We start from the raw sequence: 26,994 nt of genomic DNA, 5'->3' as shown, positions 1-26,994 counted from the left end.
GTTAGCTGTAAGTCCCTTATCCTTGACCTTCGTTTGATATAGAGAGAGGGGTGGGGTCAAGGCAACTGTAGGAGAGGAAAGACAGGACAAGAAGGTCCAAAACTTTTACAAGATGAAGTATCTACCCGTGAAGATGTCAGAGCTGTCAAAAATGATGGGGAAAAGAATTTGATCAGTCAAAAATTAAAATTGCAGTTGAAACGTGGTGACTGTGACTTGAGCCAGAGTTCAAAATTTCTTTCATGTTATCCTGAGATTATTATTTCAACTAAGCATGTTTAAAGAGAGGAACTGCTTTCATTTTGGTCTGCACCAGTGAGCCAATCACCAGCATTGCTAAGAGAGGTATGCTACCACGGGCACTGTGGACAGCTACCAGAGTCTCCATAATCATCTTCACACTGATTTGTTCTCTCCTGTGGAGCTTTATTTACAGGGCTATAGTTCTCTTGCTTAGTGGAACAAAACAGGAAGAGAAGAAATGCAGCCATTCCATGGTGTCCATGTTTTCATATCACAGATTGGATTTCTGGAAGCCATCAATACCTTTTATTCCAGCAAGAAAACATAACCCAACATAGCCCTGATGTTTGTTCTGGGTGGTGTGCCTTCTTATTTGGAGAGAATGCAGAAGGAGTCCATCAGTTTGTGTTGGGTTTCTCATTTAATAGCCTAGCCTTTCATTGACATCACTCACAGCCCTGAGCAGGGACCTTACTTCCCTGGCTGCCTGGCCACCTTCAGTTCTGCAGGCATTATTGTCATCAATGATCCCAATTTAGTACACAGGATAGTGCGATAGTTAAGTATTTTTTAAAGCTACCTTTATGTTGGAGAAACCAAAACATCGGCAGAAATCAGCCAGACACCTTAATTGATTCAGTTGCCTCTTCGATCATGCCACCCTTCAGCACCACACTGAGTGCTTTGCATTCAATTGCGTTTAGTTCTTGGAGACTCAAAACAGTGGAAAAGGACAGTACTCCCTGAGGCAGATTATAGAAATCCACTAGCGATTCAAGAATGCTTTCTATCTTCACAGTGACTTGGATTTCATGAAGACAGTATCTTAGTTTGTTTCTTTGCTGTTACAGTAGAGTACCAAAGCCTGGCTAGTTTACAATGAAGTCTATCTGTCACCATTGCAGATCCTGGGAAATCAACTATCAAGGGACTGACATCTGGCAAAGATCTTCTTGCTACGACTCAACAATGTGGTGGAGGATGTCAGATGGGGAGAAGACAAAATGTGAGTGAGGGGGTTTTCATAACAAAGCTGTCGTCTTCCCACTCCAAAGATCAGGTTTCCAGTTCATAGTGGAGCCTCCATGACCCAATCCCATGTAAATATCTCACCTTGCAGCATGCCTGGACACCCCTAATTAGAAACCAGAGATGCTTCCAAATCTAAAACTTTACTGGTGCCAACATGACACCACGAAAGAAAATCTCCACACCTGACTCTATGGGTCAGGTCTCAATCAAAACACAGAAGAAGAGCTCCACATTACTTACAGGATATATATATTCATTATGATCACTTTCCGAGGGTATTTCATTATGCATATGTAAATATTAAAAGAAAAACAAAGTAATAAGTAAGCTAAAATACTTCTGGCCCCAAGCATTTTGGAAAAGGGACACTCAACCTCTACCATTAGAATCCAGTTTTGACATGGGCATTTGATAAAAATCTCAGAGATAGTTATTCCAACAGTTTTAAAAATAGAAAAGAAATAGGTTGGAAAACACTTATAGACCTTCACGAGAATAGTCCTTCTGAGTTTGGCAAGAACTTACTGATTGGAGTAAAGAATTTAAATTATATTTTCAGTTGCCAAGTAGGAGCCATCATGTTCCTCAAGGGAGGACAGTGATTTCCCAAGGAGAAGTGGCATCGTCTATGAAATCATTGTTTAGCTAGCAGCTTAAGTGGCTCAAAACAAATAAGCTGAGAATTCCACAGTCGGGCAGAAATTATTTCTTTTTTCAGGGTCCATCCCACAGATGTTTTTCTTCATGGGAAAAGAACATCTGTACTGCTCAGTACTCTCAAAATCGTCTTTCACATGGAAAAAATAAATAAATAATCAAGACAATCCAAAGCCCTTTTGTCTTATATTGCCACAGAGAACACGTTCCTGAATGAAATAATGATACAGGAAGGCAGGAGGTTTTACTGAAAATGACAGTTTGAGATGGACTTTCAAGTGACGAGGCAGACAGGAAGACGTATCTACTTCCCAAGAGCTCTTGTTGCTATCAGTGCCCTGTGAATATTTCCTAGCCCGACTTTCCCTTCCCCATCCTTTATGTGGTCCACCCTCTTTCCCACACCATCAGGCGATGCTGGTTGCTCCCTGTAGGCATCATTAGTCTGGATTCTCTCCGTGTTCCCTGTCAAATTCTTCCCTGGGATTCTTGATGATAGATAGAAAATCTCTGTTCTAGAATGGAAAAGGGGGAAAAAGTGTTTCTTTTGGAATTTGCTTCTTCTTAACTGGAATTTGCTTCTCCATAACATCTTAATCTTCCCCTCTCTATCTTACCCTGCCTGGGGAAGAAATATCAGGGAGAATGGGCTATTGAGTTTTCATTCTATTTCTCTCTCTCTCTCTTTCTCCCTCCCTCCCTTTCTCCTCCCCCCCCCCCATTTCTCTGTCTCTCTTTCTCTTTCTCTTTTTCTGTTTGCAAGTCTCCGGGAGAGACAGGCACTTTATACTGAAATGAGTGGTTGCTAATGTCTGAGCTGCCTGGTGTTGGCTATTTCAGTGGTCAGGAGATCATTTAGGACACTCTCCAAGTATCAGAAGAGCAAGGCTTGCCACTCCACCTCTCTTTCTTGATTCTTCCTACTCTGTGCTTTGTGGATATTTATAAATTAATTTTAAATTGTTATTTTTTTTGTGGCTGGGAGAAAATTAATAGTATTGTAACCACGTTGCTAGAAATGGAAAAGCACTTTTGCCCAATTTCATGTAGAAGCTTCCTCTTAATATCTGGCACCCCTAAAGGGCAGTTGGCATTTAAGCAACAGGGAAGGACTCTCACCTTACTTTTTTTTAATAAAGTAATAAGGTAATAAGGTGAGCTGTATTAAATAACCCTAGATAACCTGGTACTTGATATGACCTTGGAGTGTTTTCCTGAGATGTGGTCTCAGCTGAGGCTCTAACTTTCTAAAATACTTGTTTTGTGTTCTCTATTCAGCCAAATTAGGGAGCCACCTGTACCCTTTCTGAGGGAAAATACAGTGTTCTGTTTCATCACTGCAGACTCAAAGGAGAGGAGGCCTTATTTCCATGTCTCCATGTAGAGTCTTTTAACAATTTTCTTTCCATCTTTGCTAAGGGTCCATGCTTCTAGAAGTATGCGTTCCAACCACCATCCTCAGCTAGAACTACCTGGATAGATTATAAGACACGCCAATATCATGGTTCTTCCACAAAACAGTAAATCAGAAAATCCTCGGGTAGAACCCAGGATACGTTTTTGTTTTTATTTAAGTCATTCAGGTGATATCAACATGCCTCCAGGAGAGAACCACTGAATTGGAAACATGGTTTCTCAGGTAGTCATCTTCAAAGGCATACAGTGTGAGATCTGATCTCATCATTGAAGAGGTTCTGAAGGTGTGTGAGTATCTATGTGTCTCTGAGTGTATAGGTGTGTGTGTGTGTGTGTGTGTGTCTGTGTCTGTGAGTGTATAGGGGTGTGTGTGCGTCTGTGAGTGTATAGGGGTGTGTGTGTGTAGGTGTGTCTGTCGGACTGTGTGTATGTAGCTGTGTGTGTAGGTGTGTGTGTATGTACATGTGTGTTTAGGAACATGTGTGTGTAGGGTGTGTGTATAGCTATGTGTGTGGGTAGATAGATGTGTGTGTGTGTGTGTGTGTGTGTGTGTGTAGGGGTGTGTGTATAGGGGTGTGTGTGTAGATCTGTTTGTGTAGGTGTGTGTGCATACATATGATTTTAGGGTGTGTGTGTGTGTGTGTGTGTGCCTGTCTGTGCATGTAGAGGTGTATGTTTTTTAGTCGTGGTACTCTCTTTTTGCTTTCCTGCTCTCCTTGGACTGTCTTCTGACTTACTTTCATATGCACTTGCTGACATATTGTCACCAAATAGTGATGAGAACCAGTTCAAGGACAATCAGACACTGCAACTCTCAGAAGGGAGTTGTGTTTTGGTCTATTGTATACTGAGTCAGCTAGAAGGCCTGGGCTGGAGTTTAAATATAGAAAAACTAAAACGTGACAAAAAGGCCAAAAAGCGCAAACTAAGGAACGGGAAGGCCGCCCTGAGCTATAACTGGTCTATGCGCCCCCGCCCCCTCCCCCATTTGCTTACCATCTCATTTCCATCCAGCAGCCTGAAATGAAAGCCCAAGTATGGGCCTTTATTCCCAGAGCTTGAAGAAGCAGAGGCAGGCGGATCTCTGTGAGTTCAAGGCCATCCTGGTCTACAAAGCGAGTCCAGGACACCAGGGCTACACAGAGAAACACTGTCTCGAAAAACAAAACAAAACAACAAACAGACAAACAAAACCTTTCCCCCACTGACAATACTTCAGCAGCTGCTTGCTTCCCACAGAACAGAATGCAGATTCAGTCTCTAAACAGTAAGGGCTTGCTATATCTCTACCTCCTACCCTTCTCCCCATTTCCTTCTCCACTCACATTGCACTCAGTGCCTCTGTTCTTAACTCTGGTTTTTACTTTTTTGTGTGGAAGGTGTCCTTTACCCAGACCAAAGGGACCCATCCTTAATTTCTAGCCAAAAGCGACTCTTTTCTACCACCTTCATCTCTCTTTCCCATCTCCTTGGAGGTGTCACGTTCTCAAATGATGACGTACATTTTGTTCCCTCTTAGCACACAGGGTCCACCATGCACCTCTAGTGTCCTTTTAAGAAAAGTGAATCCAAGTGTTCCTTATGGAAGAAGGAGGGACAGACCTCAGTCCATGGACCCATGGTTCTGTGAATCACTTTGAGGGATTAAGGTCTCCACGAAGGCCTTGCATGGTTTGCATGGTGCTGGAAATGAATTTAATAGGCTTGCTTGTGATAATGTGCATGAAGAAAATTCATTCTCCTAGGTCTGTGGAGACTCCAGCCCAAATTATAGGTGTGTTGTTTAAGTAATAGGCAGCTTGCCAAAAACCAAAATCGAAAGCAAAATCAATCAAGCAAACAAAAAAACCAACAAATACTCCAATTTGTAATTTTTGCCATTTTGTAGTGTCTGTGGTTTATTAATCTGTGACAAACTAATTTGCATGTTGTCAGTGTAGCTTGCAGATCTCCTTCAAGGTATCAGGAGTTGACTCTTTGGAGCTGCTATAGCTCACTGTGAAGTCTGGTGCTTCAGAGGAAATGACCTAACTTCCGAACAATGGTAGCACATCGCCCTGAGCTGGCTTCTTCATGAATATGAGGAACAGGACATGGCAATTTGTCCAATAAGAATGATTAATATCTTGGTATATTTGAAGAATGCACAGGAGGAAGAAAAAGTAAGGCTTATGCCAGTTAACTGCAACACAGAGACTCATTTTTATCATCTGTGAGAAAAGAGATTCAGACGACTCTCCATCTCAACTAAACAAAACATTTTTTTCTTGACAGCACTTGGGGATTGATGTAAAAGAATGGAGAATTTTGTTGTTTCTATGTTTGAGTGAGTTTGTGTGTAATTATTACTAATGTATCAATCTTTCTAGGCTAATGACTTATTTAATGCATCTTTTTCTTTTCTAGTTGAAATAAAATGATTTAGGCTAAATCTGCCCTGAAACTAAATTGAGGCATAAGGTCTTCCTCAAATGCCAAGAACACTGTTCAAGTTAATAAGAACCCAATTCTTGTCATATTTTTTTTTCTATCAGAGTTTGTATATTGATTTTTTTTGCTGTACTTCTCCACATGCTCCATTTTCCATTCTTTGTTTGACTCTGGATTACGGAAAAGCTAAACACACACCCAGCAACTTAGCCAGAGCGGAAATCCAGGCCATCAAATTGGAGGAGGATAAACCCCTGTCATCAGAGGCTTGGTCACTGTTTTCAGAGTTATAATTTCTAGAGTTAGGCTACCACTTTTCTTGGCAAATACTAGTGTTGAAATCTATTATTACTACCCCTCTCCTGACTCCATCCACCAGAACCCATGTCCAGCTTTCTAGAAAAATTCATGTGTGTGACGGTAAGACAGGGGCCACTGAGCTTTAATAGAATCTGCCATCCCTACATGCACCATTGAATCATGTTTATCTGTAACTCGCCTATTAAAAAAGCAACAGCCGATGTCAATGGTGCCGATATAAAAATATCTTAATAGCCAGTAACCGACTAATGAATACTACTGTAATAACAGTTTAATTTGAAGAATTCTGACAGCTGGTTGCTTTGATGAGAGTGGTTTCCAAGGAGTCCTTGTCTCATGCTGAGAGCATCCCCAGCCTGCTGATTTATAGCAGTAGTGCAGAACTGTTTAATGTCACCACCTCTCAGCTGAAGTAATAATAAACAGGGATGTTATGGTTTATTTTTCTGTATGAATTGTTCAGACTCTGTATGGTAAGTACCAACTCAATAGGGGATAATAGCTGCCAGTCCCCTGGGTGCTGTAACTGGTATTGAGCCCCACCCCACCCCCCTTCCCTCAGCAAGGTTTATCTGTCTGAATGAATACAGAAGTTCTTGATTTCAGGATAGATTTTATTCTTTTCCACAGCTCTTGCCGATCCCATCCCGCTTAGCCAATATAATTGCTCTGGTTAAGATGTAGCTTCCCCATTATTTCTGAACTTCCCAAGACAGTTGAAAGCAGACAGCTCAGGCCTGAAATATATGGTTCTGCAACTATCTTAATTATACTGTGTGACTTTGTGTTTGATAGGGAATAGCAATGTCTGGGTAGTGAATCTAATCTCTGCAGATTCAGGACGATTGCCAAAAAGATTCATTGATTTCCTCCCCCCACCCTCCGATTGCAGGAGTGCAATCTTTTATTGTATAAATGTCAGAAGCTTCAAATTATTAGGAAATGTGTCAAGAAGCTTAAGGTATAATAACATTCTTTAGAAAGCTTGGTTCTGAAGACAGTGCAATGAAATGTTCTAAAAGCAAACATGTCGTATGTTCTTAGGGAATAAAGCTCTGGGATTCATTTTAATTTGTCATTTTGAACAGGATGAGGCCTCCGCTGGGTCTTTTGATGTGAAAGCCCCGGGGATGATACATAGCTATTCCTCTGCCATCCTCCAGCCTTTATAAGCACCAGATTGCAAAGACATCTGCAGTCCTGGGAAAGAAGGAGCTGGTTTGGGATTTGAGGCTTCAGAGCTGGACTGTGAAAAATCATTGGGTTTTGTCCTGATGACAAGGTCCTGAAGAAAGAGTCAGGGATAAAATGAGACCATGGTTTGAACTGTGACTCCTAGCTGAGATGAAACTTTTTGTCCTGTAATTAAGGAGAACTCCTTAGCATTGGGCATTATATAACTTAAGATGACTTTAATTACAAGTATATTGGTTACTTTTGTAACAGTGTGACAAAATAGGCTAGGAAATGATTTAAGGGGGGAAGAATGTGTTTCAGTCAAGGTTTCAGCCTGCTGGGGCAGGAAGGGTGGTCATCCTGAGGACTTGGTCGAGAAAGGAAGAAGAGGGGGAGGAAGAGAGAGAACATGCCTGGGCTTAAGAACACTTTGCTTTTCCCACTTTTATTCTGTTGGCACCCAGCCCATGGGTGGTGCCTTCCCCGAATTCAGGATGGGTCTATATCGCCTCAGTTACTCTTCCCTAGAAATTGCTTCCCAGACACACCCAGAGCTGTGCTTGTCCATTGTCTCCTCTATACTTCCGATGAAGTTGATGGGATTGATTGATTGAGTACAGACTAGAAAATCTACTCACCATTGATTAAATAATAATGAGAACATAATTGTTTACCTCTCTGGCAAGTCTCGAAGCTGGGAGGCTCCAGAATGTTAGACTCAGAGGTATCACCACGGCTGAGCACCACTCATGAGTCTCAGCACTGTACTCTTCATTCTAGCTGCTGGGTTTTAGCAGCAGTCCCTTGGGGCTCACATCCATTTCCTTGCCCTTTCATTGTCTAGAGATCAGCAGGGAAAATCCTGAAGTCATCACAGATTTGACTGTCTTTCTTAGTCATATGCTTTAGTCACAGATCCTGATGGGTGCCCCAAAGGAAGTCAGGGCTATTAGAAGGACAGTGAATGATGGGGGAGGGGGGTAGTGAACAGAGTTTTCAGAGATGGACAGCTCTTCTTTCTGGGGGAAAGAAAATTTAAGATTTCCATTGAGGCCAATACATAGGTTCTTATAGAAACATTTGCACACTGTGGGACTGATGTTCAAACTCAGCTGAAAACCATAGCCTTCACTATCCAAGCAGCATGCTGGTTATTTAGCTTTGCATTCAGCTCTCACAGGACTGTCTCCATCAGACTTCTGCTATTCATCAACAGTCACCCTACTTCCTGCCTGGGCTAGTCTTACCCTGTACCCCTGCCTCTACTCTTTCATGGTCCTCCCCATCCTTCACGAGTACTTTTTTCTTTGACCAATCACATCTGCTCTAATCCTCAAATGTTCATTTGGAGGACGCTTCAGGTCATATTAAGGAAGGTAGGTGTTGATGTATGACTGTACGTATGCCTTCTTGCAAACGTTTACATCAAACCTGTATTTGTTTGCAAGCCAGTTAACGATACTGAACTAAAATCTCTTTCTAAGTGAGTACAAAACTGACATGTAATTTAAGTGTTGTTGTAAGCTCAAAGTGAATTTGTGTGTTAAAATAAAAATAAGCAGAGGGCAGTGCCTGGTAGTGTCAGCCATGATTTCCACGCTCCAGAAAGACATCTCTTTGACTTCTCCAAGTATTTTTTTCTCTTTTGCCATTGCATGTTTATGAATTTGCTAACCCATATGTGCCCATATGATGGGATGAGTTGACCTCTTCAGCTGAACACCACCTTTCATACACTAAGCATGTCTATGAAGCTGGTAGTGATCACTAGTTGCTTCATGCAGGACTAAGGTTCACACTCTGTTCATTCAGAAAACATTTACTAAGAGTCCCCGGTTGATCTACCAAAGACAGAAAATGCTGGGGTAAGTGACACAAGCTCAGGTCTAACAGAGGAAGTGAACGTTACTGCAAGTGTGAAGAACTCAGAGAGAAAAGTACAGGGCCTGTGTTGTGAGATATTAGTATTTACTATTGATTATCTTTTAGTGAAGCAGCGGTTACTCCTAAATAAGCTGTATACCTAAATCACCACACAGAGACTAGGATTTATTTCATTAACCTAGAGCACTGTGCCGGGCAATCGTTACTCCATCCTAAACCTCCAAGCCCACATAGTTTCCAGCCATTCAGATTTCACCCATTATACTTGCTTTTAGTCCTATCTTAGGTCTGGTCCATCTCTCCACCTGGTTCCAAGACCTCTCCTGCCGATTCTCCTCCTCTCCCTCCCGGTTCCTTCCTCCTCCTCCCACTCTAAACCAGGATGTCCCACCCTATCCTTTCCATTGTTCAGCATTGTGGCTGGTTGTTTTGACAATACAGAGGAAAAAAAAATGGTGGCATGTTTACACAAACTTGAGACCGATGATGTTTAGAATAAGCATCACAATGCAAAATCCGGATTGAAACCAGATAGTGGAGGAGAGAAATCAGCATTTGAATGAACGAGGGTAAATTGTATACATTCCAAAAGAACATTATACCAACAGGCTTGTGTACTGAAGAGCCATGAGTTTACAAGTTTAGGATAAAGCACATACTTCCTTCATTCCCTAGAGGTACAAGTGGTGTTCTTGTCCTGTGCGTGTAGATAACAAATAGCTTATACCCACATAATGCTATTATATACGCCCTGTGTGTTGACAACAAACACTTTATGTGTAATACTACTTTTTCTTTGTAGTATTTTCCTATTTCACCTTTGTTGTTCACAATTATGTTGTACAACAAATTGCTGCAACTAAAGGTTGAACATTATAAATTCTTACATGTCGATGTTATATTTAAGGTTTGGGACCTCGAGAACAGACATTAAGTTCTCTCCCCATTGCTTTCAAGCTTGTATTTCTACCCCATTATACCCTTGTTTTCTGACTGAACAAAAGTGAGCACAGTGAACGTATTTAGAATAACAGGCATGACAGGTAATACCTGTTGGCATTATCCAACTGGGCGCAAAAAGACAGCAGGTGGGAACTTTAGCTGGAAACTCCCTCCAATGCAGAAAGCACCACTGCTGCTTCCTAGCCTTGTCTGGAAAGTTAAATAATCAGGCTTACAAATTATGAAATTTTGCTCAGCACAGTTCTATGGACAGAAAGAAAACTTCCTGGCTTGATTGAGGGATGTTGCTAATGGTGTTATCTACCTCAGTCTCTCTCTTCCATCCCTTATCTGCTAAACTCAGTTCATCCTTGCAGATGAAGCTTAAGCATCATCTTAAGGTAAGGAGCCGGGATCAACTTTACAAAATCCCCACCGTCCTTTGCTGGGTGAAGCTCTCCTGCTAAACTCACACATGGCTTAGGAAGACTCCTCCGTCTTCCTCAGGAGCCATGAACTCCTCCAAGCAGGTGGACGCCTCGTTCATTTTTGCATGTCAATTGTCTAGTCTGGTCCTTGACACAAATGGATTTCTTAAACACTGCTGAAAATGGACGGTGCCCTGTCTGTGTAACTCTGGGAGGTATAGTGCAGCATGCCACTCAACACCGATCCACAGTCCTCTGCTTCAGCTCTTCAGGACTGCTTAATAAGGTCTCATTGAAAGGCAGAAGTGTATTAGCCATCAAAAACTGAGTACTTGTATGCCAGGGTAGTACGCCCAGCACTTATGATTCATCACATCTTCCATAAAGATAGAAGATGATTCACTTGCTGTGACTAGAAAATGACACACTTAGGTGAGTTCCATGCAAATGAGAAATCCTGCTGATTCCAGAGTAGAAAGTCTAGTAGATCACCTCAATCAGTAATCACTTAAGATGGACAAATCCCATGACACCAATTTCTGAGGTCAAATGACAGATGCTTTCTCATAGAGAGGTGGGAGGACAGGAAAACAGAGAATGGAAAGCAGTTAGAGAAAGGGAGGAAGGAGGGGGGAAATGATGATGTCTTAAGGCATAAGGTCCAGGTTGTTTATAGACTCCCTGAGAGATTCTTGACCATTAGAATGTCAAGAATCTCAACTCTCTCATCTATAGAAAAGTAGTGATTTTCCTCCTTTCATATGAAAGCCACCAGTTGAAGAATAAGAACAGTCTGAGATTATATGCAGTCAGGCAAAAGTGAACTCCGGTTCAAAGCCAGGAGATCTAAGGTGTAGTCAGAGAACAAGAACTTTATATAGGAATCTCGATGGCTCCTTTCGTTCTCAACTTTTATGTTTTGAAAACAAATTTTAGAGGAGTATGAAAGGAAACAAAAAAGGTAACACTTAGCTATGAGCAAAGAAAAAGTAAGATGATCATAAGACAGTTAGACAAAAGTAAGCCCCCACTGTATGAAATAGTATAGCGGAGAAAGGCTGTTTACTCCAGATGGCTAATTGGATTGAAGATTTGTATGAATATACATGAAAATACCGTTCAAGGGCTTAGAGTTGATGAGAACTAAGCCACAGCATTCGTGCGAAAAATTTTAAATAGGAATTCCTCAGGCGTAGGTATAGCTCAATGATAGAGTGTTTGTGTTGCATGCATGGACCCCTGGATTTGATCCCCAGTGCCACATATGCCAGGTATTGTGACCCATACTTTACCAGAATCCGGAGAGTCAGAAGTTCAAGGACATCCTCTGCTACATAGCCTATGGTATAAAACTACCTCTCAAGGAAAATTGGCAGGGGGTGGGTTGGGAGATGGGCCTGTTTAATTCATAAACACTGAAAAGAAGTGTGTAGGACAGAGTAACACCTGTGACTCGTTCATATTCTTCAGTTCACAGTGGCAACTAAAAACAACTTTCCCCCTGTCTTGGATATATTACAGGTTGTTTGTAGAGATGAAATTCTGTTTCATTTAATTTGTATGGAAGCTCTTGATCTTCATACAAAAAAAAAAAAAAAAAAAAGACATTTGAAGAGAATCTGACTTTTAACAGTGAAGGCGACTAAATGGAGTATGTGCTGAAGCTCTTAGTCTTTGACAGCCTCACTGCTTTCAGAACCCCACCAAAAGCATTCAACCAAAATCACCATTTCACACAAACACCATTCCTGCTTGCCAAGACTATCTTTGGTCCAAGGCGCTCTACGTATCTCTGAGGCAAAAAAAATTTCTAGGGGAAGAGAATGAGAGACCAGAAGGTATAAACCACAGTAAGTAAGGGAAGGAACCATGCATGATATTCATGAAGCTCAGTGTGCCTGCATCGTCATGAACACAAAACGAAGCAATGGCAGATTCTGCTACATTTTTTCAGTTCACATCTGACCAATTTCTTAGTTCTTTGTAGGTGTGTAGCTCGATGTTAGGATCAGTCTCTGAAAAGTCACAGTGAAACAATCAGACAGTCAGTACCCCTACCAAGAAGAAACTACAACAAACTGAGGGCCTCCTTACACCCCACTCTGAAAGACCAAGTTAAAACTGAAAGGGAGCATTGCACTAATGTTATATTGTGGAAGACAATATGGAAAGACCACTCATTCTCCAGTAGGGAAGCCCAAGTGAAAAGAAACATTTTGAAGGGGCAGCAATACGTGCTGAATTCGGTTGACAAGTCCCAGCATCTTGATAGCTGTTACCTCTGTTGTAAGATTTGCAAAAACCATTTCGCTAAGCCAGCTTCCCCAGGCATAAAGCCCTTCACTTCCTGAGATCTGTAACTGTTACAGATGTGGCCATCTATTGTCAGACTCTAGGAGTCTAAACAGCAAGTTAGCAATAGATGTTTGAAGGAATCATGTGTAAACAAATCAGGCTTCAGATAGGTCAACAAAAGCATTTTTACTATAGCTGAAAAGCCTCCTCATCATATTGTCTTGGCATGGAGAATCTGTAATATTTCTGAATGGAAGAAGGAGTGAATAAAAGACTCTCTCCCCTGCAGGCCAAACACAATTTTCAGTTAAAATTCAAACAGTAAGTCTATGATAACACCTAGTTGGCTTCTGGACCAGAAATTTTGGCATTTCTTTTTGGTTTCTAATTATAAATGAAGAATGAATGAATGAATGAGTGAGTGAATAAATGAATAACATGATTTGTTAATGTTGCTTGCTGCCAAGCATGTGGGCATGAGTTTGACCTGCAGATCTCCCATGGTGGAGGGAAAAAGCCACCAATTTCCCCAGGTTGTACTGTGCAATGGTAAGCATATCCACAAAATGTATGCACAGACAAATAATTGTAATTTAAAATAGTAATAATCAAAATTATAAATTATAAGAATATTTTTGTATTACATTGAGAGAGACCTTCTGGCCATTTTGGCTCAATAAACATTCTGAGGATATGGAATCCAGCTCGATTATTCTCAGGCAACTATTAACACTTACATATTATTTTGTGAATTTGCTCTTATAGTTCAATTATGAAAGAAGACACCAGGAGGCTAAGGTTTCTTAGAAAATCACTTATGCATTATACAGCTATTTCTCGTGAGAGCAACCCTTCTTTTCCATTTTTTCCAGTTTCTTATTATGAAAAACTTCAAACATGCATCAAAGCTCAAAGACTACTACAGTGAACATCTGTGTACCCATCACCCTTCTATGGTAACATTTCACTCTTCTTGTTTTATCCTCTCTCCATCTGTCTAACCATCCCTCTAGACATCCATCAAGCCATCTTATTTTTCTGATGCATTTGAAACTACATTGCAGATGTCAGTACATTTCCCCCTAAGCACTTCATCATGCATGTTATTAGCCGGAGATCAGTGTTCATTTATAATATTATTCCTAGGATGTAGAATGGATACAACCTGAAAGTCACAGATCTTAAAGGCCCCGTCTGCGTGTTAGAAAGCATGCTTCTGGGTTATGAGAACTCTAATGCTGGGTTTAGATATTCAGTCTTTCCCAAAGTCCTCCCTGCTAAAGACCTGGAGGCCAGCAATCGTGAGAAACCGTGGAACTTATAAGTTAAGGTTAAGTGAGAGAGGTCTCCAGGTTGCTGGAGACATGTCTTTGAATAAGATAGCACTCTCAGCCCCTTCCTTTGCTTTCCTACTCTGGCTTGAAAAGAGTGGCTCTGTTCTGTACACATTCCACCATAATGTTCTGCCTTACAAAAGGCCAAAAAAGTAGCAGGACCAACCAATCGTGGACTGAAACCTTTGAAATTGAGTCAAAATAAATCTCTTCTCTGTACTTGTTGGTTGTATCAGGTATTCATAAAGGATGAGAAAGCTTGCAAACCTAGCGATATATCAAAGAAAACATTGTTCTAGAATTTTCCTAGACTCTACTTGTTCTCAGTCCTCCAGAAGTAAAAAGTGTTCTGATTTTTTTCCCCCAGTACAGAATAAATTTCTCTGGAACATTCTATATCAGAATGGTATAGTATATATTCTTAGATCTTTTAATTGTCCTATTTCTGGGTGCATTGGTTGTTGGTCCTTTTTTACTTTGCAACAATACTCTGGTGCTGTCTAATGTTTATACTACAGTTTGCTTATTAGTCTTCCTATTCTTGAACACCGATATTATCTCTCTTTTTTAGACTGCTGTATATAATGTTGTTTTGAACATATCTATAGAAGATACAAGGCTTCACATTTTGATATGATTTTGTTTCATTTGTTTGTTTATTTGGGATAGGATCTCATGTTGTTTGGGCTGGCCTTGAACTTTCTGTGTGGCTAAGGATGACTTTGAACTCCAGATCCGCCTTATCATCCCAGATCTGACATCAGCACTGGGATGTCATAGGATGCAGCAAGCAGTCTGTATTTTATAGTAGATCTGGGAACCTCTGAAACTTACTAAGGAAGTTTCTATTTCCAGACATTTGGGGGCATAATTAATTCTATGGAAAATTATTTTTGTTGCTATTGAAGAGCTTAGGCACAGGTAGAGAGAATTTTACAAAGGAAGTGATGACCTTGGATATATTCTGAAAGTGTAAATACATGGTTTTCTTCAACTAAATTACATGTAAAATATCAGTTTGAAATTCTAGAAAAAAAAATCAAAACACTACTGAGCTCTTGCCACTTGTCCCATAAAGTCTGACTGTGGCTTAAAATAGCCTGGAGTGGTCAGTGCTGTAAACTGTTCTGAAGGAGATTCCAGAGCTGTTCTTCCTGCTCTGCAAAAGAAAAGTTATCACAGATCTCACAAAAGCTACAGCATTTCAAACTCTATCAGGATTAGACTATTATTAATACCCAGGGATAAAATGAATTGTGGATTTTTGAAATATTTTTCTAAATAGCTGGATATAGTGAAATAAAACTTGCTGGTACAGATAAGGAATTCTGAATGTCTCTCTGAATAGTTAAAAGATTGATGTCTAGGAAACTCTGAAGGGGGAAAACTGTGCAAAGACAGTGAGTATTCTTTCAAAATAATTGGAAAGAAGCAATAACGTATGGTTTCCTGTTGTAGAACAGGCAGTTCTGTTTCAGGCAACTTTATGTTACAGTAATAGAAAACTGATCACTATAGCTAGCAAGGTATCAAATAATGATACTTTGATGGTACATGTGGTGGTTAACATGAGAATGTCCCCCAGGAGCTCATGTGTTTCAACACTTGGTCTTCTGTTTGGGAAGTTATGGAAACTTTAAGAGGTGGAGCTTTGCTGAAGGAAGTGACTGGGGGAAGGCTTTGAGTTATCATCATCATCATCATCATCACCATCATCATTATCATTATTATTACTTTTAGCAGGGTCTCACTACATAGCTCTAACTGTCTCGGAACTCACTATGTAGACCAGGCTGGCCTTAATCTCACAGAGATCTACCTGCCTCAGCCTCCCAAGCACTAGGGTTAAAGGCATGTGTCACAACTCCTGGCCTTAGGGCCTTGAAGTATTATGTCCTGGCTCTACTCCCTGTTTTCTGCTTCCTGTTTGGGGATGAAATATCAGCACCCAGCTTATGGCCCTGCCACTGTGCCTTTCCTGCTGACTGCCATGTCTTCCCTTGCCTGATAGACTTGGCTCTCTGGAACTTTAAGACAAATAACCTTTTCTGAATTGCTTTAAGGGTATTTTATTATAGAAACAGAAAAGAAGCTAAGACACTGTCATGATTTGAATGAGTATTTTAACACTTTCAGTTAGTATGGTCAGGGGTTGGGGCTTGGAGCTTATAGCCTCAACCTACTTTCTCCTTGTGTGCTTTACTTCCTGTGTGGGGATAAAATGTACCAGCCACTTCCTGCTCCTGTTACCTGTGCCTAGCTGTCCTTGCCATTATCAACTATAGCCCTCTGGAACTATTATCCGAAAATTGAACTTTTTTTTCTCTAAAGTAGCTTTGGTCATGGTAATTTATCAAAGCAACAGAAAAATAACAAATGCAGCAAGTAACAATTCTTTTCCTGGAAAGATATCACTCTAAGAACCAATAGATTGAAGTCCTTTGTACGTGATAATAGAAAGATTCTCCTTATATATGGAAGAACTTTTGACAATAAAACACATATCCAAAGAACAATTATTGAGCCCATCTCATTGTCTTTCTCTATCATCTTTAGTAATTTAACCCAGTACACTGATTCTAGGACCCATTGTTTCTCAGACAAATCCTACAAGGCACTTCAAACAGAAGGAGATAAAATGTTTTATTAAACTGATAACAAAAACACTAAGATGTAGAGCCTGTAGAATGATAAATTTCACTAATTCAACTGAGGTATCACAAAAGCATTGGAATGATAGTAGCAGGAAATCTTTCAAATTCTTCTTTTTAGCCTGTTCCATGTTCATGGCCGGGATGTGAAAAATGAGGAAGAGGCCAATGTTTCCTTAGCCGTCTGGGTCAGGAGAGCCATCTGGTATTTGTTGTAAGCACCATGCGGGAACCCATAAACCCTGCACTAATGTTCCAATCTAGTCACTGATGGCAATAATCAGAACATCTGGTTAGAATTTCCCTTTGCTGGGGTGTCCCAAAAGATTTTTATTAGGCATCAATTTCCCTTTAGATCTATCTTGACTATCAACATTCGTTCCCTTTACCTCACACCCGTCTGCCTCGAGCCAGGCATGCCATCTTGTCTCCGCTTACGCCCGAGACAATCCATATTTTAAAACTCTTGAAAATGTAGGAAGCATACCACGAATTCCAGGAAGAGATGTCAGCTTCTACTGTTAATACTGTAATCTTCGTGACTATTCTCAACCTCACCTCTGACCTCTTTTTGTCCAGACTGTTACCAGAGAACTGGAAATTTTACCTTCCAGTGAGGTGACCCCTAGAGCAAAAAGCAAAATGTCAACCAGAGGGTGAACGGCATTTTTAAAGGTATAAGCCCCGTAAGAAGGAGCCAAGAGGGTGATTGGGAAATGATGAGTGAATTGTCATTTGTAAATGGCAATTAGTCATTGTCCGCTGTGAACTTAAGTTTCCCGAGGAAAAGTTACACTGGTGGTGTGCATGCTACAAAGCGGAATGACTGGTGAGAGCTTGGTGATTGTGGAAATCTAAATGTAACAGATCTGGGTTATCTTGGACTGTTTGTAGTCCCATTAGTAGTCAGTCACCATCCACCCCTGTGTTTGATCTAACCTCCTTTTGACTACTAAATAAAGTCTTTAGAATGCATTAGCAGACTGCTAAATACAGTTAATCTATGTTCCCAATTATTAGAGAGTATCTGAGAGCCACAGGGACGTTTTCCCTGCACTGCTGTATTGCATTCACCTCTGATTCCCAGCAATACATTTGGCAATTGCCATGATTTCTTACTTCTGTAACTAATGAAATCTCACATAACCATTTTCATGATGGAACATGTTTCTTGGCCAGCCTGAATCTGTCTAGACCATGGTCACTCACAGTTGGCTGAGAACTGTGATTTGAGTCGACATTGCTGAGGTTTTTTAATTGAAGTAGGTGTGAAATCTGTGCTCTGTACAGGATGATGTGAGCCGTGGACTAAAAACTGTGTGTCTAGCCAACCAAGGGAGAAATAATAACAGCTAACTGTCTCCCATTGTAGTTAGTTTTCATTTTGAGTTCACTTAAAGCCTGATCAGTGTGGGCCCAAAACATCTATGAGGGTTTGAGGGAGAAAGATATCTAACCAAATGTTCTACGAAGTCTTTACCCATCAGCATTTATTAACTTTGGGCTCAGGAAGGGCAACAAACTGTATGTTTTGTCATCACTACATTTATTTTCTGATCCTATAGTCAGTTTAGGGGCCCAAGCTGCTTTCTGAGTTCACTTGGAGCTAAGACAAGCAATGACAGGCAGGGTGAGCGTTGCTTGCTAAAAGTTTAGTTGGAGAGGTTTAAGCTGTCCTTTTCTTTTCTAAAAGTTCTGGTGGTTCAATCATTGCTACACCCACTTGTCTCTTCAGTGCAGTTCAGAGGATCAATAGCGAATGCAGCTGTAATTTCTCTGGCAGGCTGTTGTTGAAAGAGAACCAGTGTGAGGATGAGAGCTGGGCCTGGGACCTAGCCTAATTGGAGCTCTATGAAGAGCTGTTACATCACTCCTTCCTTTCCCCACTCCTTAGCGCCTTCCCTACCCCAATAATTCTCCCTTGCATTTTGAATTAGTCAGAAGTCTCCAGAGGAATGGAACCAATAGGACAAATATAAAAGAATTTATTAAGCCAGCACTCAAATAGAAACATCAGAACCACATGTGAATCCTGAGAACCAGGTAGTTACTCTGTCATTGAGGCTGGGTAACTCAGCATTTGGAGTAGACCCACAATAGCTGTCTCTCACTGGGGGTAGAGGGCGGACAGCTGGTAGTTGTTTGGTCCACAGGGCTGTGTGCCGCAACAGACCCAGCCTGGTTATTTTCTGCAAAGCCACCAGTCTACAATGAAAGCTTGCAAACCCTGGTTCCTCTCTCTAGGAAGGAGTCAGCAGTAGCAGCCACAGGACCAGTTATGTCAGGGGGCAAGAGGGAAGGCCAATCAGCAAAAGGTGAGGTAATCTTTCTTCTGCTTTTTATCTCGGATGCTACCAGAAAGCGATGCCCACAATCAGGGTGGAGCTTCCAATTGTAATCAAGACGTTTCTTCAGTTGAGGCTCCCTCCTCAGGTGATTCTAATTGGTGGCAAGTTGACATTGAAACCAACCATTACAGCTGCATAGTGTTGTTCAGAATCTACTTGTATAGCCAACGTTACATGTTTTCAGCCTCCTGGAGGCTGCTTCTCTCTGTTCTCTCACATCTAATCTTAGGCCCTTGTTGCTCAGAGCCCTGGATTGATTTCTCTCTCTATGCTGACCTCTTTGCATTAGACTTAGAGCAAACAGCATGTGCATGAGTGAGTGGTGTGTGTGTGGTATGTGTGTGTGTGTGTGTGTGTGTGTGTGTGTGTGTATACTCCAACTTCAGTCAAGCCTAGTATAATAGAATGAAAACCAGGCCAGAATTCTGTGGAATAATGGATTCCAAATGAAAGCTTATTGCTAATACCTGAATTATTCGGGGATTTCTCTCTATATATATCAAGTCATATATCAAAATTTGTTTCCTGTTCTAGCTTTCCATAATTTTATAGGTATCTTTATATACTCAAAGTTTTCCAGTTATAAATATTCTTTAAAAAAGTGAAAGTTTCTCCTCAATGGGAAGTTCAATAGTCTCAGTGTGGCTGCACACAGAAGTTTTATGGGCAATTCTCACAGAATAAATTATCTGGGACCCATTTGGGCATTTACACTAAAACCCTGAAAACACGAGACACATACCTTTTTAAATCCCCAACATGTGACTCTAATACATAGCTAAGGCTATGAACCACTATATTAGTCTATTTGAATCAGTATATTGACTTCATGTTTTAGTGCATTTTATAGGGTGCATTGACTACCATACTTCTTGGAACAATATGAGACACAAATAAATAAATAAATAAATAAATAATTCATGAGGCAAAATTTTCTATTATCACAGACAAATTTTGCCTTTAGAAAATGTCAACAGTAAGTTTTGGCTTTAAATTTTAGTTGACTCCTACCATATACAGTGTTTGAAAGGCAATAACTTAATTATCTTTTGAATACAGAAGAAATTCTTATCTTTGAAACATTGTTACATTTCCTTAAATAATCTAGTGACACAGATTCTTGTAAATTAAAGAGTCATCAGGAAGTTGGCACAATTGTCCAGCCCAACCTGAAACAACATGAGTTCTATCCCTACAACCGACATGGAGAAAGAAAAGAGCTCACTACTGCAAGTTGGCCTCTGACCTCCATACAAGTTCATGACCAGTTCAACCAGACACATACAGACTTTCACGAACATACACAGTAATAATTAATAATAGTAATAATTATTATTTTTTAAAACTCATCATGGTTCTGACTGTGTCTCTAACATAATAGACCTGGAGGAAAATCACCCAGATCTGCTTCATTGGTTGTGAATTGATGTTATTACTTTTCCACACTATTAATATTAACAGTGAAATTTCACACACGTTCATGTAAGTATAAAACAGTAAGAGCAGAGGACAAAGCCCACGAGAGAGATAAAATGGGTAACAGAAGTAATCGTGGCATATTACTGCTGCAAAAATCAATAAAGCAAATCTGTTATTCTTTTTAAGTGTCATATTACAATAATGTTTTCCTGAAGACTGTTGTCTGCATCCAATTTAGAAAGGCATCTGCTTGTGTTTGCTTAAAACAAAAGGGTGGTTGACTTAATGAATTATTTACAGGCATGCAATATGGCAACAGTGTCATTATGAACTCTCTTCTAAGATCTCCTCTGGCTACTCCTGGCAGGGTGTCAATTTGCTTGTTTTTATGGTAGGTGCATGAAATTGTGGAGCTATTCAAAGAAACGAGAATCTACCATTGGACTTCCTAATGTGCACGCGGACCCGGTAAGAGAGCCATGGCAACAAGAACAGCGAAAACATTCATTTGGCATTAACAATGTGTAATGTGGAGTTCAAGCGGATGAGCCATGGGAATTACAGAAGCCTTGAAAATAGGCTAAAGTTGTAAGGAAATCAAGACAGGCCTGGAGGAGAAGCCGAGAAGAGAATAAAAGCAAGGTATGTGACCCTTTCCTCCTGCCTGGCACGTATGCCACCTGCCAGTGTCTGCTGGAGAAAAAAGTTCCAGAGCTTAGAGTTCTGCACCAAAGTAATGAAGTAGAAAAATTAAATTGACCTTGAAGTTTATAAGAAATAAGCAGAAAAGGCGTGAGGGGAAAAAGCATGGGTATAAGTAGCAGGGTTATTAAAAGCCAATGATTTTCTTTAGCATCATCAATCCCACATTTCCTCGCACAAAGTCAGTGCATTTTGGATGGACTCTGTGGAGGCAGCCAGCTGGTAGCCAGCAGTAAGGCAGGAGCCAAGTCAGGGCAGAAAGAACAAAACCCTGTAGAGACAGCGATTTTTCCTCAGGTCAGAACCACGTGTAACCTGGCATAACACCTGACTTGAATCACAGATCAGTAGTGTTGGCTGCTGTTGAAATTTGATCGGATAAATTTTCAATTTATGAAAATGGCCCTGTGAGAAGATTTTGTAAACAAAAGCCAATTACAATTGACAATTTCTCCTACCAGCATCAACAAGGCAAATCTCAGAAAGAAGGTGCCTGTGGATAGAGCAATTAGGTCTGTCTGTAGCCCTGTGTTTATTCTGCCCTCACCGTGTGGTGACTGTCTGCTCCCTACAGGGGCCTATGTGAGGCCTGGGTGTGGCAGAGGCGGTAAGAGCAACACTGTCCCCGCCTCCAGCAGTATCATGGGGAATTTTCATTTGAAACTTTGACAAAGCCACAGACTCTTGTTAACTGGCATTGTCTTATAATTGTTTATTAGACTCCAAGGGTTTCAACAGCTTAATGCTGTCCTTTTATATTGCAGTCAAGATCCAGAGATGAGAGCAGTAGATTGTCTGTTAATTCTGTGAAAGGGGAACCATCAGATGGTAAGAATGGAAACAGAGTGCAAATAAGTGTAATTTATGTTTAGTGCTTGAGCTACACATTGCCTTGTGATGGCGTGGATGGATGCTATAGTGAGAACAGTAGCTGGGAGAACAGAAGCCGGAGCAGTGGATTTGCAGGGTTGCATCCACAGTCAAATCACCTCCTGAAGAAGGAAGAAGAATTAGAAGCATCAACCTCCTCTCCACCATGCAGTATTTTCACTGACTTCAAAGCAAGCCAGCAACCAACAAGCACCAAGGCTGTGGGTAAAGGACAGGCTAATTTCCTCTAGCTCTGCCCATGGGTCGAGTTCACCAGAAAACTGTCTAAGTGTTTATGTATCTCTTCTTTGATAACCCTGGATGCAACTGAGAGATGATATTGCCCAATCTCATGATTTGAAAAGTTGTTTAATGTCTTCTTGTAGTATAAGAAGGACTCCTGCACCCAGCTCCTGTCCCTCCCTTATCAGGCATAAACTGTAGAGCTTTAGACAAGGCTGTTAGCCTTGCTGAGATTCTATTTTTCCTAGAAAATTTGGGTAATAATGATTATAGTAGATAACACTTAAATCAACAGAGTGATAAGAGACCCAAGATATTCAATTCTATAGCACTCAACCCAATAAGTTTTATCAATGCTAATTTTTTAAAAAATTAGATATTTTTACTGATGTCCTCATTTTAGTTTCTTTTCCCCTTTCCAGTCTTTAATACCACATCAATTTCATATGAATCACATGCTACCTCAGGTCTACCAAGTGCATGAAGCAAGTCATTAAACAAGGGGAAGGCAGGAAAAGAAGGGCATTGTAAAATTAAACCTGAAATTTAAATAAGATGACCGTGCACCAATTTCTACAAAGAACCAACGGTTTCTGCCTCTTCTATTTGTGACCAAGTTGTCCTCAGCCATGGGAAATCTGAGGCATCCATTAAGTGCAAAGACCCGTTGGCCCCCCACATTGTAGAACTTTAGAAAACGGGGCCTCAGCAAGCATGGGGATTTTTAGATGTTGGAACACTGTCAAAAGAATGACAGCATGGTGAGCAGTGCCTTGGGGGAACTATAAAAAAGGCTCCAGGAAATAAAGGCAAAGGGCCTTTTACCTCAGGTGAATTTTTTCCCTGGATGCTTCTTAGACATGATTCTCCTATCCTCCTGTGACAAACACTTACATTCCATTTATAAGACACATTTATTTGTGCTGAACATCAGAACATAGCCATGGAACCCAATCTGGCCAGTGTGCCTTTAAATTTGGATATGGCCTTCTGCCTTGCTTTTGGGCTTTCCCAGATACAATCTACAGTATGTGGTAGGCAATTGTGTTGAAATCGGTCTCTCCTGAGAAAGTTCTGGGCAAAGACTGCTCTGTTAATATTTCATACATGCTTACTGAAGTTTATTTTCATGTTTTTCTGAACTCAGGCAACCTTCTTTGGATCACTGCTTTCTTTGGTACATTTGTTTATAAATGTGCACTGAAACTGAAGTAAGGCTGTTTCCAGCATTCCACTGTAGTCTCCCCCCACCCCCCACCCTCCATTCCTTCAGGTCCTCAGATCCCAGGGCTCACAGACACCGGCCTGCACAGGTCCACTGAAAAGTTGACAATAGGTTGGCGTCCCATAGGATTCAGTTCTTTGGAAGACTTTTTCTCCTCCTCAAATTTCTCAGATTCATTTTTCCATCTCTTCTCTTCCAAAATACAAGGAAGGGATTTGATGCTGCTGCATGGTTTGGGAAAAGCTTGGGAATATGGGAAAGACTGGACTAAACCAGACAGGACCCATGAAGACAAAACCAGGGGTTCTGTGCTCTAGGAAGGGGGTTATTTTCTCTGTATGGGACTTCTATTTTTGCTGTTGTGGCTTAAGAATCAACACCAAGGGCAACAGACCAATGGAACCTACCTACCCTCCTTTTAAAAGTTGAGAAAGGATCCGGGTTCCTGAAATTAATTGAGAGTTCAGTTGCTGAGAGGCCACAGGTACCCTGCAGAGGTATCTATACCCAGGAATGCAGCCTTTCTTTCACTCTGAGTACTGGGAAACTGATGTTTCTCACCATTTGATGTACTGCCTGCCATTTAATTAACATTCTGGAAAACCACATTTGACTGGTATCTTGCTCATTTAATTTTAATATTTCTACTGAATTGACAACACCATGTTATTAATAATGCCTGCCACATAAGGCCTATAATCAGCAAATAGCCCAGAAGGATGGAATAAAATATGCAGTATTGTTTCTCTGCTCACACCCATACACTTGATCTCAAATTCATGCACATTTACATTTTAAAAGAAGTATATTTAAGACAAAGAAAGTTGTTTAAGATAGATTTGTAAACTCATATGCTGCCCCCACTTTATATAAAGGAGTTGAAAAGGATTTTCAGGTATTATTTAATACAATTAAAATAAATGTCTGATTATCTCAATATGACAGATCAATGAGCTGATGCTTCAAGAAGTTCCATTTGTGTCCGGTCTCGCAGTTAATAACAGTCTTCCCCTTCATCACATTGCAGCCAGCGTTTCATTGCAGTATCAAGGTGGTAGAGAATTGACTTTCAACGTTTCAGCATCTGATGAAAAGAGGTGGGTGGCTGAGAATCTACTTAATTCCCTGTTTTCATCTTGCGGAGACCTTGGAGGGACTGGGTCTGAAAGCCTTTTCTTGGTAGATTTTAAAGGCACGTCTCAGGCTGATTTATCTCATCATCTGTGTGTATGATCAGATGGCCAGGACAGGCTGCGGTTTGTGGAGCTCAGTACAAAATGAAATGTGGAGTCCTATGTTTAGAATTACTAAGGCCTTCAAGAGGGAGGGCCCTTCTGAACACATGGCTCTATGCCATTGCACAGGTCTCATGTCCTTCAAACCATCGCTGTGTCAACATGTAGACCAGGCTTACCTTCAAAGCCCTCAGTTGTGTTTCTAGACCAGGGTATTCATCTTTCCTCAATGATGCTTGCCTATACGCTCACTCATTTTCATATTCATATTTGTGTTGGGTAAGGCTTTCTAAAGGCATTATATTGTAACTAGGTAAGAATTTTAATTTTTTAGTGCATATATATGCACATGTTAGTGTGTGTTTGAGTATGTGTGTGTGTGAAGGGGGTTTGTATGAAGTCAATTGGCCAGAAGTCAATTTTAGGTGTGTTCCTCAGTCATTTTCTACATTATTTTTATTTATTTGTTTGTTTGTTTCTTTCTTTCTTTGTTTAGACACAGGGTCTTTCACTGAACCTGGAACTCAATGACTGGCTAGACGGGTTGGCCATTAGGCCCCCTGAGATCATTCTGCTTGCTTCATTAAGATTCCGGAGCTTACTGCATCTGTCTTTTTATAGGGTGCTGGGGTCTGAACTTAAGTACTCATGCATGAGCAGAAAGCACTGTGCCAATGGAGCTATCTCTCTAGCCCCCATTCTTTAATTATCTTCAGAAAGCTCCCCTGACTTCAACCCAGGACCCTCCCACAGCTTCCATGAACTTTGAAGGTAAGTGATAAAAGTAGAGAAGATCGTATCAAGTGAGGTGACCCAGGCTCAGAAAGACAAACACCACATGTTCCCTCTCATTGGAGGTTCCTAGTTCCATGTCTTAGGATGTAAGTACATATCCTAGGGTACCTGAAAACACCAGGAAAGAAAAAGGGGACATTTCTGGGTATGGGGGGTGGAGGATCAATAGAGAGGAGAATACAGGCTACAAGTGACCTGATCAGGAAAATGTGACAAAGAGGGAGGTTTTTACTTAGGGATGGTGAAGGAGATGAACACAGAGAGGCAAAATAACAATAACGGTGTTTAAAGTGTCATAAGGAATCATATTATTAACTATTAATGTAAAAAATACCTATAATATATGTAAACACACATACACACTTTACATAAACTTTTCTCATCTGGACCAACAATTCTTCTTCCAAGAGCCAAAGACAACTTAACAAAAAATTCTAAGACCAAGAACAAGAAGCTCACTTTTGAGTATTGGTCATGGTTTACTAAGAGACCCCGAGAACATATAGGTTATTGGCATTGCCTTCTCTTGTGAAATTTTCCCTGAGCCTTAGGTCCAGTCGTCGTTTTGTAGACAAAGGGTCAGGGAGTTTGCTGGGACACTGTCTTACTGTGACATCAGAAGAAGATGCCTACCTAAACACGGGCTGAACAAAGACAACAGCAATAGACATGCCAAAGTGGAGAGGGAAAACCCAGAAGGTCTCAACCCATACAAAGACCTATAGGCAACTAGGGAATGCTCAGAGTGAGAGAAATAGCTCTCTGCAAGAAAAAGCATACTGATTGGCTATCTGATACCAATGGTCAGCCCTGAAAACATACATACAAATAACATTATGTAGACTTAGCAGGTTATATTTAGGAATATATGGATATATGCATGTATGCACATATATATGCATGTAACATAATTAATAAAAAAGAACTCATGAATTTGAAAGAGAGCGTGGGGAGGCATTTGGGAGGATTTGGAGGGAGAAAAAAGGAGAAATAATGTAATTACAGTCTCAAAAAATGTCCCCTCTGACTTAAACCCAGGACCCTCCCTGCTGCCCCCATTCTTCCTTTGTTTTTTTGATAGGGTCAGTCTGATTTTAAACCCATGGATGTCCTGCATCAGCCTCCTGAGTACTGGGATTGAAGGTATACAACATAGTTTCTTATCTGATCATTGCTTTCTACCATAGTGGACACTCATATTCTTGGAAAATGATTAGCATTTTACATAAAAGGCAACTTGATCTTGGGGTATGGCTCAGTTGTTGAAGCACTTGCTTAGGCCCTAGGCTGGATCTCTTGTGCCCTAAAAGTAAAAACTGTAACAGTGAAAGAGCAATGTTGAATGCAA

General features: G+C 40.7%; 2 long non-coding RNA genes across 2 annotated transcripts; both read left to right on the top strand.

The window, feature by feature from the left end:
* The first annotated feature begins 1,144 nt into the window (after positions 1-1,144).
* LOC132652115 (uncharacterized) lies at positions 1,145-22,367 on the top strand. The gene is made up of 3 exons (XR_009589601.1): positions 1,145-1,249; positions 20,972-21,218; positions 22,151-22,367. It is a non-coding gene; the product is annotated as an uncharacterized LOC132652115 (long non-coding RNA).
* A 2,231-nt stretch (positions 22,368-24,598) lies between these two features.
* LOC132652114 (uncharacterized) lies at positions 24,599-26,789 on the top strand. The gene is made up of 3 exons (XR_009589600.1): positions 24,599-24,713; positions 25,473-25,622; positions 26,728-26,789. It is a non-coding gene; the product is annotated as an uncharacterized LOC132652114 (long non-coding RNA).
* The last annotated feature ends 205 nt before the right edge of the window (positions 26,790-26,994 follow it).

The sequence above is a fragment of the Meriones unguiculatus genome, chromosome 2 (genome assembly GCF_030254825.1).
Source record: "Meriones unguiculatus strain TT.TT164.6M chromosome 2, Bangor_MerUng_6.1, whole genome shotgun sequence".
NCBI lineage: Eukaryota > Metazoa > Chordata > Mammalia > Rodentia > Muridae > Meriones > Meriones unguiculatus.
Note: the sequence above shows the minus strand (reverse complement) of the source record. Positions and strands in the feature narration are given on the sequence as shown.